This window comes from Lepidochelys kempii, chromosome 5 (assembly GCF_965140265.1).
Source record: "Lepidochelys kempii isolate rLepKem1 chromosome 5, rLepKem1.hap2, whole genome shotgun sequence".
In the NCBI taxonomy this organism is placed as follows: Eukaryota; Metazoa; Chordata; order Testudines; family Cheloniidae; genus Lepidochelys; species Lepidochelys kempii.
The window spans coordinates 91379940-91394912 of NC_133260.1; the positions used below are offsets into that span (position 1 = coordinate 91379940).

A 14973-nucleotide genomic window follows, 5' to 3' on the forward strand; every position below is an offset into this window, starting at 1 on the left:
AATTTTATAAGTGTTGAAGATCAAAACAAATGTTTGTAAAAATGAACCAGATCAAAATGTCCTATACCATTTTTGCTTCAATAGATGATGGTTCTTTTATTTTTCTATGCAATCAAAAAATGACTCTACTTCTGTATTATTTATCATTCACACATAGCTGCCTGAAGTCTTATCTTCTGAAAGACTGTCTGTCACTTAACTAAAATGAACTGTTTTTGTCAACTTATTTTTAGCTTTCAGAATGTTTCAGTATATTTTTATCTATACTTAAGCTGCGTGCTTTACTCATTCTTTGCTGTCCTCCTGTCATCACCTGCTACTTCTATCTTTGATTATCTGAGCCAAATTTCTACCTATCCCACAAAAAAAGGCTGGGAAATGATGGTGGGGCCAGCCTGCTGATGTCTCCGGGCAAGAGTTAGAAGCATACATGAGAAGGAAATGGGGCTGAGAAACAGCCCAGTGTTTTGTGAAAACACTTAAGGTCTGACACATTTTTGTTGAATCTCAGATAGGGTTTCCAGGCTTCCTGATACTGAGCCAGTATGCGTCAGTCAGGCAGCCTGGAAAACCAGCTGTCCTGGCAGCCCTGAGGTTCCTAGGCCTAGGATTCCCTGGCCCTAGGACAGTTCATGTGGCTGGGCTGCCCTGGAGCTGGTAGAAACCAGGATCTGCAGTAGCTGCTACAGAGACTCTCCATGTCAGTTTCACAGGTCAGTTCCATGATACTGTTCAGTGGTGGGCAGCAGTGAAACTGCCATGAATTATGTCAATTTCATGAACCAGCCATCTGGGATCATCCTTTATCTAACACCATATTTCTGGAATGAAGTTTTTCAAAGTTGCCAGTTTGTGGGAAATTTAGGGGCGTGGAAATTGGTTTTGACCTGAATTGGACTGAAATGAAATTTCAGAATGACAGTTTTCTGTGAACCAGAATTTCCAAATTTCAACTAGCTCTACTTGGAATACATCATAAATTGTTTGAGAGTCCTGGGTTGAGCATGTCACAGCATCTGGCCCTAGAATTTTTATCAATTTCCTTTTGCACCCAGCTCCATCTTTAAAGAGCTTGCTGAAGAAGGAAATAGGGTTCTTTCTGAGGCAGGCATCGTTTTTACAGCTGGGAAACTGAAGCACCAGGACATTAAGGTCAACATTTTCAAAAGTCATGACTAATGTTCAAAGCATTTTAGGGACATTAACTCATTAATCCTCTTAACCAGGGGTAGCTAACCTGAGCCTGAGAAGGAGCTAGAATTTATCAACGTACATTGCCAAAGAGCCACAGTAATACATCAGCAACCTCCCATCAGTTCCCCCCCCTCCAGCTCCCAGTGCCTTCCACCCACCAGCAGCCTCACGGATCAGCGTCTCCCCCTCCCTCCCCGCACCTCCCAATCAGTTGTTTCGTGGCATGCAGGAAGCTCTGGGAGGAAGGGGGGAGGAGTGAGAGCATGGCAGGCTTGGGCGGGAAGGGGTGGAGTTGAGGGCAGGGCCTGTGGCAGAGCCAGGGATTGAGCAGTGAGCACCCCCGGCACATTGGAAAGTTAGTGCCTATAGTTCCAGCTGTAGAGTCGATGCCTATACAAGGAGCCTTATATTAACTTCTGAAGAGCCGCATGTGGCTCTGGAGCCATAGGTTGGCCACCCCTGCTCTTAACACTCCTGTAAGTTATATATTATTATCCCCCTTTTACAAATGGGAAAACAGAGAAAGAAAGGCAAAGTGATAAGTCCCCAGCCACAAAATGAATCAGTAATACAGCCAGAATGAAAATTTAGGACCTCTGTTCCTCAAACTCTTGCTCAGTTCTTTACACCACCCTTCCTTAGCTCCACAGGTAGTTAGCAATTGGAGCTCCCCTTGACTTCTGTTGTAGTTGTGATTGCTGAGCACTTGTAAAAAGAAAAGGAGTACCTGTGACATCTTAGAGACTAACAAATTTATTTGAGCATAAGCTTTCATGAGCTACAGCACTTGTGAAAATCATGCCCGATATGTTTTAAGCTATGCACCCATCAAATGAGTAACACAGAATTAGTGGCTACATGCAGAATTTTTGGTGTGACTCGCCCAGTGCCATGTGGGCACTCTATGGAACACATAGACTCTAGGTCACCTGGGGTGACACACAAATTGTACACCCTAGGCTCATCCTTTCTCTTTTTCCAGTTCTTTGCTTCATTCTCCACACGCCTTCCAATTTCTGCAATCCTGGGACCTTCCTCCCTAGCATCCCTGATTTAGCCAGAGCGCTATCCATCCTGGGTACAGGCTGAGGCAAGGGTCAGTCCTTAAGGGAAAAACCTGTGCGCGATCCCATGAAAGGCTGCAACACAATGCATGCAGGCAAAGGGGCTGACCAGGGTCCCCTTAAATCTGGTTCTCTCATTGCTCGCTAGGGGGTTTCTTACACCTTCCTGGGAAGCTCTGCTATTGGTCGCTGGCGGAGGCAGGGCACTAACCCGGGCTGACACCCAGCATCCCCTCCCCCAAGGCCCACCCGTGGGGACTGGCCCCAGGGCACGCGGCTCTGCAGTTGGAGGCCGCCACTCTGCTGCGTGCACGCGCCTCCATCGGGACTGCGCGCGCGCACGCGCGGGGAGGGAGAGGCGGGTGCGCGGTGACGTCTCCGGACGCCGACAGGTTCCTGCCGCCGCCGCCGCCGCCGGGGTTTGTATGAAAACATCGGGGGCGCCGCGCTGGAGCCGCGCCCGGCCTGTCGCGGCCCGCGGGTGACTCCGGCTTCCCGCCGGCCCCTCGCGCCCGGCTGCGACGGGAGGTGCCCGGAGCCGGGCGGCGGAGGCCGAGCCTCGCGGACCGCAGCCGCTGCCCCGCCCCGCCGTGAAGGTGAAGCCCGGGCGCGGACAGACACAGAGAGTCAGCAGCCCCCCGCTCTCTGCCCGCGGGCTGGGGGGCTGGAGCGCGGGGGGCTCTCGCGGCTGCACGGCGCGGCCGGCGGGCGTGTCCGAGCCCGGGTCGCCAGGGTGGGAACCCCTCGGTCCTTTCCCTCGGGCTGACAGGTTCGCGGGGCCGCCGGTGGGACTTGGCGCGCCGTCGGCCTGGCTCCCGGGGCGGGGCGGGTCGCTGCTGGTGGTCCTAGGAAATGCTCTTAGGGCTGCCGGGGTCCTGTGGGGTAGCCCCGCCTGGCTGTTGCTGTCCCGCACCCTCGCTAGGCGAGGCGGCCAGTGTCGCGGAGGTGTTAGTTGCGCTCTTCGACTCCGCGAGCGAGCAGCAGTGTGGTTTTTGCAGTGGCGTGTCCTTAGCAGCTGTTTGGTCTGGACTGTTATCCGGTCATCTTCCTGATACGAGAGCGGGTTGTTTGGATTGCTGGCTTGTTTTTTGTTGGGGTATTTTTATCTAGTGAGTGCAACTATGGCCGGGCGTACTAGGTTACACAACTTGTTTCCATGAGTGCATTTTCGCTCTCCTTCTGATTTATAGCACGTGGCTTTTTTACATATGTATTTTGGTGCCAAACGTTTTCTGGTGATGTTAAATGGCCCTTGAACAAAAGTTGTCCCACTCATAAAGCAGAAAATTATACCTAATACCTGTATTGCCTTATCCACATTTGTATTGCTGGCCTTCCAAAACTTCCTCTCATGATTCCACTGTGCTAACTGTGTAGGCAAGCTAGTGTAGGTATTTGTATAAATGACCACTTTTGAAATAACACTTAGTAAGTGCACTTAGTGGTGTAACCTGCCAGGCATTTGTTTAACACAACATTCTTAAAAATCCATAGATTTGTGTCTCAGTAATAATATTTTGCACTTAAATAACACTTATCTCTCTTCTCCCTGCCCCCCCAAATTGAAGTGCTGTGAAATTGATTTGTAGGAACTCAGAATAGATTACTAGTGACACTTTCAAAAGTACTTAAGTGGCTCAGTGAGGCTTTTAAGTTACTTAAGTATCTGGTGTAATACTTTCAAAAGCGCATAAGAGATGCATTTTTTGTTACACACAGAAGTCTCAAACATCAAGGCTCTCTGTTTAGAGAATCAAAGTTGAGCTTTTACTCTCTTCATTCTCTTCTAAGTGTAAGATTGCAGTTGTAAATTTTGGGACAGGGATCATATATTACTATATGTTTGTACAGTGCATAATGCAACGGGGACCTGATCCTGATTCGGTGTGGGTCTTCAGAGACCATTGTAATGCAAACGTTGATATTGAGGGAAATAGAAATATGTTCACTGTGATGGGAAGCTAGTGATATAATTTTAGAGGAACTTTCACACTTGAATGACCTTAAGAAAATATATTTGCAAAATGTAATGTACTTTGCAAGTAGCTGTTAGTGTTCATTTTGTTGCATATCTATTTTTGAATATTTATTTTTTGGTGGTAAATCCTATAATACAGTCATAGTCTTATACTTATGACCAAGTAGCTGTTGCTGGAAATCTTTGATATCACACTAAGCATTATGACTTTATTTTAAGAGGCCTGGATGAGAGCATTGTGGCTATGATGGTATAAGTTCTTATTTAAACATTTCTTGTAACTGGAAGAGCTTGTCAAGAGAGCTTGTTTTTGGCATATTTAAATTGCTTAGTAATAGCCCCTCCCTTCGTCTTTGTAAAGATGTAACTTTCAATTGGATCTTCTGCTACAATTAAAAAAAAAAAAAGCTGTATTTTCACTTTCATTATTAAAGTTGGGGAACTTTCCACAGTAGTCTGAAACATAGGAAAATCTACTTTCAACGGGGGGAGATTACATTTTTCCCCCCAATAACACATTTACTGTCGCAAATTTCATGCTTTTATCACAAAACCCGCAATTCCTATTTATTTATTTTGCACAAATCTGGCTAAGACGACACTGCATTTGTTCACACTGGAAGCTTTCTTTGTCTTTCCAAAGACCTGGAAAGTTCAGATTTTGACTTTTTAAAAATGATCTTCCCCAGGATTAGCTACCAGTGAACTGCAATAACAGGTGCTTTCCTTTACAGCACTTAAATACATTGGAGAAGTTTTTTATAAATAGAGTAAAAAGCTGCCCTTACTCTGCTGTCTTCAGAATCCATCAGTATGGCTCAAAACTTAGACTGAAGTGTGGGGAGGAATACTCAGTGTTGTGCAAAGTGGGACAGAGGCTTATTTATTTATTAAAAAGCCGAGCTCAGTGTGTTACATGTGTTGCCAACTCTTTCAATGGTGGTTGTGAGGTCGGTAGTATTTGATTTTTTCTTAAAGCACTGGCTTATGGAATTGTGGTTCTATGAGAATCTCAACATCTATTTAAAACAAAAACAAAAGATTCTAGCCTCCTTGTTGCAGAGAGAAGCCTGAAAATGTGACCCTAAAGGCTCAAAAACCAAAGGTGCAAGTAAAAACCACCTCATTTTATTTTAACCTTTGGATTTTATTTTTGAATGTTTGGGGTAGACAGTAATGTTTCATAAACATTTCCAAAATAATCAAAAGCTAGATTGGTACAAATGGCATATGCTGAAACTAAAATCTGTCAGTTAAGTTCTTCACTGGTTTCAGAGGAACAGCCGTGTTAGTCTGTATTCGCAAAAAGAAAAGGAGTACTTGTGGCACCTTAGAGACTAACCAATTTATTTGAGCATGAGCTTTCGTGAGCTACAGCTCACTTCATCAGATGTTTACCGTGGAAACTGCAGCAGACTTTATATACACACAGAAATCATGAAACAATACCTCCTCCCACCCCACTGTCCTGCTGGTAATAGCTTATCTAAAGTGATCAACAGGTGGGCCATTTCCAGCACAAATCCAGGTTTTCTCACCCTCCACCCCCCCACACAAATTCACTCTCCTGCTGGTGCTAGCCCATCCAAAGTGACAACTCTTTACATAATCAAGTCGGGCTATTTCCTGCATAGATCAAGGTTTTCTCACATCCCCCCACCCCCATACACACACAAACTCACTCTCCTGCTGGTAATAGCTCATCTAAACTGACCATTCTCCAGGTTTAAATCCAAGTTAAACCAGAACATCTGGGGGGGGGGGGGGGTTAGGAAAAAACAAGAGAAAACAGGCTACCTTGCATAATGACTTAGCCACTCCCAGTCTCTATTTAAGCCTAAATTAATAGTATCCAATTTGCAAATGAATTCCAATTCAGCAGGTTCTCGCTGGAGTCTGGATTTGAAGTTTTTTTGTTTTAAGATAGCGACCTTCATGTCTGTGATTGCATGACCAGAGAGATTGAAGTGTTCTCCGACTGGTTTATGAATGTTATAATTCTTGACATCTGATTTGTGTCCATTTATTCTTTTACGTAGAGACTGTCCAGTTTGACCAATGTACATGGCAGAGGGGCATTGCTGGCACATGATGGCATAGATCACATTGGTGGATGTGCAGGTGAACGAGCCTCTGATAGTGTGGCTGATGTTATTAGGCCCTGTGATGGTGTCCCCTGAATAGATATGTGGGCACAATTGGCAACGGGCTTTGTTGCAAGGATAAGTTCCTGGGTTAGTGGTTCTGTTGTGTGGTATGTGGTTGTTGGTGAGTATTTGCTTCAGGTTGCGGGGCTGTCTGTAGGCAAGGACTGGCCTGTCTCCCAAGACTTGTGAGATTGTTGGGTCATCCTTTAGGATAGGTTGTAGATCCTTAATAATGCGTTGGAGGGGTTTTAGTTGGGGGCTGAAGGTGACGGCTAGTGGCGTTCTGTTATTTTCTTTGTTAGGCCTGTCCTGTAGTAGGTAACTTCTGGGAAATCTTCTGGCTCTATCAATCTGTTTCTTTACTTCTGCAGGTGGGTATTGTAGTTGTAAGAAAGCTTGACAGAGATCTTGTAGGTGTTTGTCTCTGTCTGAGGGGTTGGAGCAAATGCGGTTGTATCGCAGAGCTTGGCTGTAGACGATGGATCGTGTGGTGTGGTCAGGGTGAAAGCTGGAGGCATGCAGGTAGGAATAGCGGTCAGTAGGTTTACGGTATAGGGTGGTGTTTATGTGGCCATTGTTTATTAGCACTGTAGTGTCCAGGAAGTGGATCTCTTGTGTGGACTGGACCAGGCTGAGGTTGGTGGTGGGATGGAAATTGTTGAAATCATGGTGGAATTCCTCAAGGGCTTCTTTTCCATGGGTCCAGATGATGAAGATGTCATCAATATAGCGCAAGTAGAGTAGGGGCTTTAGGGGACGAGAGCTGAGGAAGCGTTGTTCTAAATCAGCCATAAAAATGTTGGCATACTGTGGGGCCATGCGGGTACCCATAGCAGTGCCGCTGATCTGAAGGTATACATTGTCCCCAAATGTGAAATAGTTATGGGTAAGGACAAAGTCACAAAGTTCAGCCACCAGGTTAGCCGTGACATTATCGGGGATAGTGTTCTTGACGGCTTGTAGTCCATCTTTGTGTGGAATGTTGGTGTAGAGGGCTTCTACATCCATAGTAGCCAGGATGGTGTTATCAGGAAGATCACCGATGGATTGAAGTTTCCTCAGGAAGTCAGTGGTGTCTCGAAGGTAGCTGGGAGTGCTGGTAGCGTAGGGCCTGAGGAGGGAGTCTACATAGCCAGACAATCCTGCTGTCAGGGTGCCAATGCCTGAGATGATGGGGCGCCCAGGATTTCCAGGTTTATGGATCTTGGGTAGTAGATAGAATATCCCAGGTCGGGGCTCCAGGGGTGTGTCTGTGCGGATTTGATCTTGTGCTTTTTCAGGAAGTTTCTTGAGCAAATGCTGTAGTTGCTTTTGGTAACTCTCAGTGGGATCATAGGGTAATGGCTTGTAGAAACTCGTGTTGGAGAGCTGCCGAGCAGCCTCTTGTTCATATTCCGACCTATTCATGATGACAACAGCACCTCCTTTGTCAGCCTTTTTGATTATGATGTCAGAGTTGTTTCTGAGGCTGTGGATGGCATTGCGTTCCGCATGGCTGAGGTTATGGGGCAAGTGATGCTGCTTTTCCACAATTTCAGCCCGTGCACGTCGGCGGAAGCACTCTATGTAGAAGTCCAGTCTGCTGTTTCGACCTTCAGGAGGAGTCCATCTAGAATCCCTCTTTCTGTAGTGTTGGCAGGGAGACCTCTGTGGATTAGTATGTTGTTCAGAGGTATTTTGGAAATATTCCTTGAGACGGAGACGTCGAAAATAGGATTCTAGGTCACTACAGAACTGTATCATGTTCGTGGGGGTGGAGGGGCAGAAGGAGAGGCCCCGAGATAGAACAGCTGCTTCTGCTGGGCTGAGAGTATAGTTGGATAGGTTAACAATATTGCTAGGTGGGGTGAGGGAACCATTGCTGTGGCCCCTTGTAGCATGTAGTAGTAGTTCCTGTTAAGGTGACACTGGCACAATGATGAGCTGAGGAATTAAAAAAATTGAATAGTTGGAATCCTGTTTCGATTGGGTAATATTAATGGGAATAGCATCCCACTTCTTTCTCAGTGTGGCTTTTCTGGGAGTTACTTTGTAGCCTGCTGAAGCTGAGTTAATGGACCAAAGAGTGAAATTTGCAGACAGAGGAGCTTGATGCAAATTTTATCATCATAAGCAACACCTGTAACCAGAAAGTCAAGATAAAGTTGCCTTAAGCAGCCCGACAGTGGTAAATTTGTCATGTCTTGGAATGGCTGATGAGACTATGTGCTGTGCCTGTAATTTCCTAGCAGATGGTTTAAAAATAAGAAATACACCAAGGAACTACACTTCCTATCTTCTCCTTTTTGTATGTATTTGTTGCCTGGAAGGAAATGGAATCAGACCTCAATATAAGAGCCGCAAACGTGACCATCTAAGGGTGTGTCTACACTATGGATGCTGCTGTAATGTAGATATTTACTGCATCAAAGTAAGGGGATTTTCAGTTGATATAGGTAATCCAACCTTACAGATGACAGTAGCTGGGTTGACAGAAGAATTTTTCTATCAACCTAACTCCTGGTGTAGACACATTTAAGTCAGCTTGACTACAGTGTTTGGAGGTCTGAATTTTTCACATTCCTGAGCAACATGGCCAGGTCCATCTAAATTGTAGGTTTAGAGCAGGCCTAAACAAACACTTCCTTTCCAAGAGGGACCAATTAATATAATCTCGAATAACATCTGAAAAGTTAGTCAAATTTTTCACTGTAAAAGATTGTAATACAACAAAAGAGAATGGGAAATTGTTAAAATGAGTCTTCTAACCTTTTAAATTTCAAATGCTTTAACTGTTTTCTGTGTGCCTAATTAAATCTTAAAATGGTTGTTACAGTGGGATCAAGCTAGTGATAATCTGACACAATCTCAAAGAATGCTCAACTCTTCTACAGAATGGTGAGCAAGGGGTTTATTAGCACCTTGCCCCTTGTTCAGCCTAAGGGCATGGCTACACGTGCAAATGTAGAGTGCTTTGCATTAAACCAGCCTTCGTAGAGCGCAGTAGGGAAAGCGCTGCAGTCTGTCCACACTGACAGCTGCAAGCACACTGGCATAGCCACATTTGCAGCACTTGCAGTGGCATTGGGAGCGGTGCATTCTGGGCAGCTATCCCACAGAGCACCTTTTCCCATTCTGGCGCTGTGGCTTGTGGGAAGGGAGCGGAGGGTGTGGGGCATTCTGGGTCCTGTCCCAATGCCCCGTGATGCATCGGTTCGCATCCCAGCAATCCCTGTGCCTCTGTCCACTTTTGGCACCATCTTTCAGTGTTTTTTGTACTGTGTGCTCTGTCTTCCCTTTTGGTCTGCGGGAATGGAGCCCGAACTGCTGAGGAATATGCTGACGAGTCTCACCAGCATGTCACGTTTGGCAGTCGAGTTACTCCTTAAGATCTAAACTGACAATGAGGACTCCGACGATGATTGCTTGTGGCATTCATGGACCTTCTCACCGGTGTGGAATATTGCTTTTGGGCTTGGGAAACAAGCACGGAGTGGGGGAGATCGCATCGTCCTGCAAGTCTAGGATGCAGTGGCTGCAGAACTTTTGGATGAGAAAAGCTACTTTCATGGGACTGTGTGAGGAGCTCGCCTCCCATCCTGCGGTGCAAGGACACGAGATTGAGAGCTGCCCTGCCGGTGGAGAAGCGGGTGTCTGTTGCAATCTGGAAGCTGGTAACTCCAGACAGCTACCAATCGGTCGCTAACCAGTTTGGAGTGGGAAAGTCGACTGTTGGAATCGTGTTGATGCAAGTTTGCAGGGCCATTAATCGCATCCTGCTCAGAAGAACCGTGACTCTGGCTAACATGCATGACGTTGTGGCTGGCTTTGCACAAATAGGTTTCCCTAGCTGCGGAGGGGTGATAGATGGGATGCATATTCCAATTCTGGCACCAGCCCACCAAGCCTCCAGAAGGGGTATTTCTCTGTGGTTCTCCAGGCGCTTGTGGATCACAGTGGGTGTTTCATTGACATTAACACAGGCTGGCCCGGAAAGGTGCATGAGGCGCGCATCTTTTGGAACACTGGCCTGTTCAGGAAGCTGCAAGCTGGGACTTTTTTCCCAGACCAGAAGATCACCGTAGGGGAAGTCGAAATGCCCATTGTGATCCTTGGAGACCCCACTTACCCTTTAATGCCGTTGCTCATGAAATCCTACACAGGGAGCCTTGACAGCAGCAAGGAGCGGTTCAACAACAGGCTGAGCCAGTGCAGAATGACAGTGGAGTGTGCTTTTGGACATTTAAAGGGTCGCTGGCGCTCTCTGTATGGAAGCTGGACCTGGCCGATGACAGCATTCCCGCGGTTATATCCGCGTACTGTACCCACCATAACATTTGTGAAGGGCAGGGTAAACGATTCACTCAGGCATGGAACTTGGGGGTTCAACACCTGGAGGCTGAATTTGAACAGCCAGAGAGCAGGGCTATTAGAGGTGCCCAGCGCAGGGCTGCAAGAATTAGGGATGCCTTGAGGGAGCAATTTGAGGCTGAAAGCCACCAGTAATGTTTGGTGCTCTGCACTGGAGTGAAGTGCAGTGGTTCCAATGTTAGTAGAAATCTGTGTTTGCTATGCTGACTTGCAGTAACTGTTGCTTTCCTGGCCTAAATACCTTACTTTTACTTTATGCAATAATAAAGAATGTTTTCAAAGCCAAAAAATCCATTTATTGAAAAGAAACACAGCTGCTTGGAAAACAGAAAGTGTAAGGGAGTGGGGTGGGGAATGGTACAATCACAGATTTGCATATGTCCTGTTGTTATACTTGGCCTTCCTGCCTGGAGTGCTGTGCAATGAGTGCTGCACTTCAGAATGGCTATGATGCATGGTGATGGGGGTTGAGTGCAGTGGGTAAGAGTTATAGTTTTCAGGGCTGAGTGGTGAAGCTATAGGTGTTGGAGGCAGCTGGTGGCGATAAGAACCCAGATGTTGGGAAAAGTGGGTTGGAGGTGACATGGGGGCACAAAGGAAAGAGTTTTGGGATGAGCTGCAGGTGTGGGCGGGCACAGTAGTGCTCTGCCTGCATGTCTACAAGCACCTGGATCGAGTCCGCTTGGCACTCCATGATGCTTATCAGCCAATCCGTGCTTTGCTGCCGGAGCTCCGGGTTTTTGTGCTGGCAATCCACATTCTGCTTGTGGATCCTCCTTTCACTGTCCCTCCACTCCTGCGCTTTTAGATTCTCGTTAAGGGACTGCTGCATTACTTCATGCAGCACATCTTTGCTTCTACGTGGTCTCTTCCTAATTCTTTGCAGTCTTTCGGCTTGTGATAACACGGACGGCTGAGATCTCAAGGTTGCATCTGTAAAGGCAAAATACAACACTTAACAGAGGCAGCATTGTTCACACCAGATAGAGCAATGATTTCCTGTACTTAAGGGCAAGCACAGTCTAAACAATAGCATAATTTGCCTGTCCCAAAGTGAGTGCACATAATCCACGGGAGCCCCAAAATGGTGAGTGGTTTCAGAGTAACAGCCGTGTTAGTCTGTATTCGCAAAAAGAAAAGGAGTACTTGTGGCACCTTAGAGACTAACCAATTTATTTGAGCATAAGCTTTCGTGAGCTACAGCTCACTTCTTCGGATGCATACTGTGGAAAGTACAGAAGATCTTTTTATACACACAAAGCATGAATAAATGGGTGTTTACCATTACAAAAGGTTTTCTCTCCCCCCACCCCACTCTCCTGCTGGTAATAGCTTATCTAAAGTGATCATTCTCCTTACAATGTGTATGATAATCAAGTTGGGCCATTTCCAGCACAAATCAAGGGTTTAACAAGGACGTCTGGGGGGGGGGGGCGGTGTTAGGAAAAAACAAGGGGAAATAGGTTACCTTGCATAATGACTTAACCACTCCCAGTCTCTATTCAAGCCTAAGTTAATTGTATCCAATTTGCAAATGAATTTCAATTCAACAGTCTCTTGCTGGAGTCTGGATTTGAAGTTTTTCTGTTGTAATATCGCAACTTTCATGTCTGTAATCGTGTGACCAGAGAGATTGAAGTGTTCCGACTGGTTTATAAATGTTATAATTCTTGACATCTGATTTGTGTCTATTTATTGTTTTACGTAGAGACTGTCCAGTTTGACCAGTGTACGTGGCAGAGGGGCATTGCTGGCACATGATGGCATATATCACATTGGTAGATGTGCAGGTGAACGAGCCTCTGATAGTGTAGCTGATGTGATTAGGCCCTGTGATGGTGTCCCTTGAATAGATATGTGGGCACAGTTGGCAACGGGCTTTATTGGAAGGATAGGTTCCTGGGTTAGTGGTTCTGTTGTGTGGTATGTGGTTGCTGGTGAGTATTTGCTTCAGGTTGGGGGGCTGTCTGTAGGCAAGGACTGGCCTGTCTCCCAAGATTTGTGAGAGTGTTGGGTCATCCTTCAGGATAGGTTGTAGATCCTTAATAATGCATTGGAGGGGTTTTAGTTGGGGGCTGAAGGTGACGGCTAGTGGCGTTCTGTTATTTTCTTTGTTAGGCCTGTCCTGTAGTAGGAGACTTCTGGGAACTCTTCTGGCTCTATCAGATCTGTTTCTTCACTTCCGCAGGTGGGTATTGTAGTTGTAAGAATGCTTGATAGAGCTCTTGTAGGTGTTTGTCTCTGTCCGAGGGGTTGGAGCACATGCAGTTGTATTGTAGAGCTTGGCTGTAGACAATGGATCGTGTGGTGTGGTCAGGGTGAAAGCTGGAGGCATGTAGGTAGGAATAGCGGTCAGTAGGTTTCTGGTATAGGGTGGTGTTTATGTGACCATTGTTAATTAGCACTGTAGAGTCCAGGAAGTGGATCTCTTGTGTGGACTGGACCAGGCTGAGGTTGATGGTGGGATGGAAATTGTTGAAATCATGGTGGAATTCCTCAAGGGCTTCTTTTCCATAGGTCCAGGTGATGAAGATGTCATCAATGTAGCGCAAGTAGAGTAGAGGCGTTAGGGGACGAGAGCTGAAGAAGCGTTGTTCTAAGTCAGCCATAAAAATGTTGGCATACTGTGGGGCCATGCGGGTACCCATAGCCGTGCCGCTGATCTGAAGGTATACATTGTCCCAAATGTAAAATAGTTATGGGTAAGGACAAAGTCACAAAGTTCAGCCACCAGGTTAGCCGTGACATTATCGGGGATAGTGTTCTTGACGGCTTGTAGTCCATCTTTGTGTGGAATGTTGGTGTAGAGGGCTTCTACATCCGTAGTGGCCAGGATGGTATTATCGGGAAGATTACTGATGGCTTGTAGTTTCCTCAGGAAGTCAGTGATGTCTCGAAGATAGCTGGGAGTGCTGGTAGCGTAGCGACTGAGGAGGGAGTCTACATAGCCAGACAATCCTGCTGTCAGGGTGCCAACGTCTGAGATGATGGGGCGCCCAGGATTTCCAGGTTTATGGATCTTCAGTAGTAGATAGAATATCCCAGGTTGGGGTTCCAGGGGTGTGTCTGTGCAGATTTGATCTTGTGCTTTTTCAGGGAGTTTCTTGAGCAAATGCTGTAGTTTCTTTTGGTAACTCTCAGTGGGATCAGAGGGTAATGGCGTGTAGAAAGTGGTGTTGGAGAGCTGCCGAGCAGCCTCTTGTTCATATTCCAGCCTATTCATGATGACAACAGCACCTTCTTTGTCAGCCTTTTTGATTATGATGTCAGAGTTGTTTGAGGCTGTGGATGGCATTGTGTTCTGCACGGCTGAGGTTATGGGGCAAGTGATGCTGCTTTTCCACAATTTCAGCCCATGCATGTCGGTGGAAGCACTCTATGTAGAAGTCCAGTCTGCTGTCTCAACCTTCAGGAGGAGTCCACCTAGAATCCTTCTTTTTGTAGTGTTGGTAGGGAGGTCTGTGTGGATTAGTATGTTGTTCAGAGGTGTGTTGGAAATATTCCTTGAGTCGGAGATGTCGAAAATAGGATTCTGGGTCACCACAGAACTGAATCATGTTTGTGGGGGTGAAGGGGCAGAAGGAGAGGCCCCGAGATAGGACAGCTGCTTCTGCTGGGCTAAGAGTATAGTTGGATAGGTTAACAATATTGCTGGGTGGGTTGAGGGAACCATTGCTGTGGCCCCTTGTGGCATGTAGTTGTTTAGAAAGTTTAGTGTCCTTTTTCTTTTGTAGAGAAGCAAAGTGTGTGTTGTAAATGGCTTGTCTAGTTTTAGTAAAGTCCAGCCACGAGGAAGTTTGTGTGGAAGGTTGGTTTTTTTTATTAAGTACCCATTTGTGAGAGCTCGTTCTTTATCTTTCCCTGTTTGCTGTAGAGGATGTTGATCAGGTGGTTCCGTTGTTTCTTTGAGAGCGTGTGGCACAAGCTGTCAGCATAGTCTGTGTGGTATTTAGATTGTAATGGATTTTTTACCTTCAGTCCTCTTGGTACGATGTCCATCTGTTTGCATTTGGAAAGGAAGATGATGTCTGTCTGTATCTGTACAAGTTTTTTCATGCAGTTGGTTGATTTCCACTCCATACGGCTAAATGCAGTGCCTTGCATAATGACAGGTTTCGGACTAGCAGCCGTGTTAGTCTGTATTTGCAAAAAGAAAAGGAGTACTTTTGGCACCTTAGAGACTAACCAATTTATTTGAGCATAAGCTTTCGTGAGCTACAACTCCCTTCATCGGATGTAT

The 14973-nt window shown here is 46.2% G+C and overlaps 1 protein-coding gene across 6 annotated transcripts in view; it reads left to right on the plus strand.

Moving 5' to 3' along the window:
• The first annotated feature begins 2532 nt into the window (after positions 1-2532).
• The window catches only part of AGTPBP1 (ATP/GTP binding carboxypeptidase 1), a 152696-nt gene continuing 140255 nt past the window's right edge, over positions 2533-14973 (plus strand). The window contains exon 1 of one of the 6 annotated variants that reach the window (XM_073345034.1): positions 2533-2854. The gene's annotated coding sequence lies outside the window, so the exon portion shown is untranslated. The remainder of the gene's footprint in view (positions 2855-14973) is intronic. The other 5 variants (XM_073345036.1, XM_073345035.1, XM_073345032.1 and 2 more) reach the window with 5 other exon arrangements.